The sequence below is a fragment of the Macrobrachium nipponense genome, chromosome 43, assembly GCF_015104395.2.
Source record: "Macrobrachium nipponense isolate FS-2020 chromosome 43, ASM1510439v2, whole genome shotgun sequence".
Lineage (NCBI taxonomy): Eukaryota > Metazoa > Arthropoda > Malacostraca > Decapoda > Palaemonidae > Macrobrachium > Macrobrachium nipponense.
In genome coordinates this window covers 28,580,055-28,582,554 of record NC_061104.1, presented here as the reverse complement: position 1 = coordinate 28,582,554, position 2,500 = coordinate 28,580,055, and positions in this window count along the sequence as shown.

Sequence of the window (2,500 nt, the reverse complement as noted above, 5' to 3'; positions counted from 1 at the left end):
AGTCTGATGGAGGTATGGAGAAGTTTAAGAGAAGACATAAGGACAGTAGCTGAGGAAGGTATGGGGTAGTTTAGAGGAAGGAAAATGGTAATTCAGAAGTGAAATAGGAAAGATTTTTGAACTTATGGAAAAATTTAAGGGCAGGTTTGGATAGTTCCGGATCTTTCTGTCACCAATGTGATTGCGATTCAGTCGGCCATTTTCCTATGTTTCAGTTATTCACACAAGCTCGTTGTAAATGGATCGTTTGGTTCGCCCATCTGTAATTTTTTCATCAGTTTCTTATACCTTGTGTACATCTGTTATTCATTTTTTAGCTGATGCGCAACGCCTGAAATGCACATATACCTAAACACGCTTTTGCAAATCGCCAAGCACTTGAACTCTTCCGTGCAAATTCCCTCACAACTAGCTGTGCTCATGCAATTCGCAGCGTAATTAACCTTTCTCGTGCAATAATATATGGAATTAACCTCTTCAATGCTGATTTCCATGCATTTAACCACTTCCATAGTAAATCCACATGCAAGTAGCTTCCCACACAATTTCTTATGCACTCAACATCACCCATGCAGCTCTTCGTGTAATTAACCTATTTCCTGCATTTCCCATGAAACTAACTTCTCTCATGTCAATACTGATGTGTCTAACCTCACCCATGTAATTCTTTCATAGTCTTAACATCTCCCACGCAAGTTCACTTACTCCCAACTACTCCCCTGCAAATCCTTATACACATGACGTCTCCCCACCCCCCAAATTCCTTTACACGTGAACTCCTCCATGCAAGTTCAAATGTGCTTAATCTCTTCCGTATAAATTCTCGTGCGACAAACCCATTCAGTGAAAAATCCCACTCACCTAACCTCTGCAGTCCACAATCCCATGCATCTATCGTCTCACAATCATATTATTGTACAACTATCCTCCCCCATTTACAGTCCCATAATCATAACCTTTCCCTCATTAATTCTCATGCATCTAACCTCTCCATACAAATACCTTGACACCCAGTATTGAACACGCACTGCCCAACACAATTAACCTCTGTGAAAATTCCCATGCACCTAATATTACCCAAGGAAATCTCTGTGCCATTAAACTACCTCTGGAAATTCCTCATGCAATTTCCCTATCTTATGCATTTCCCCACATAATTAACTTGTTCCTTGCAATTCCCAACTGAATTTTCTTTTATATGAAAATTCCAATGTAAATTCACATGCACCCTTCAAATAATCATGCATTAGCCTCTCATGCAAATACCCATAAACCAAACCAGTCCCATGCCAGTCTCAAAGCAACTAACCTCCCCCATGCAAATCCCTATACAACCTAGCATCCCTATGGAAATCCCGATGACGTAACCTCTCCCATGTAAGTTCATACACATTTAACCAATTCCATGCGAATTCCCATGCACCTAATCTCTCCCATGCATATACTCAAGCAATTAACCTATCACATGCTAATTCCCATGCTGCTAACCTCAAGCTTGTGAATGCCCATGTGCTCAAATTCTCCCATGAAAATTCCCATGGGCCTAATCTCTTCCATGCAAAATCTCCATGGATCTAACCTTTCCCATTCACATTACCATGTTCCTAACCTCAAGCTTGCCAATTCCCACTCTCCCAACTAACCCCATGCAAATTCTTTTGTACTTAACACTTCCCATGCAAATTCATATTCATCTATTCTAGACACTTGTGTCATTTTCCAGTTCCTCGTAGGATGAGTGGTTTTCGCATTTGGCTGCCAATCCGGTGGTCCCAAGTTCGAATCTCGGCTCTGCCAACGCGGAATCAGAGGAATTTATTTCTGGTGATAGAAATTCATTTCTCGATATAATGTGGTTCGGATCCCACAATAAGCTGTAGGTCCCGTTGGTAGGTGACCAATTGGTTCCTAGCCACGTAAAAATATCTAATCCTTCGGTCCAGCCCTTGGAGAGCTGTTAATCAGCTCAGTGGTCTGGTAAAACTAAGATAAACTTAACTTTGTGCCAGTTTCCATGCACCATACCGCTACTGTCCAAATTTCCTTGCACCCGACCTCTCCCATACAAATCCCTGTGCAAATGATAGTACCCATGTCCATAACATCTCTCGCCCCATTCGCCATGGAATTAGGCTCTCTTACAAATTCCTATGCTTCTAACCTCTCCAACGTATTTCCCTATACACCTCAACTCCTCCAAACCAGTTCCCATGCTCTTAATTTCTCCTGTGCAAATAGCTACTTACTTAACCAGTGCCACTAAAATCCCCATGCAATTACCCATTCCCATGCAAATATTTGGATATATCCTCCTGTCTCACCTCACCTCTTCTATGCATATTCCCGTGGACTTCACTCTCCTATGAAGATGTCCATGCACCTGAACTCTTTTATGCAAACTGTCATACTTTTAACCTATCCCATGATAAATCTGATGCGTGTAGTCAATCCCATGGAACTCTCATGCACTTAACCTTTTCAGTACAAGAATCCATTCACT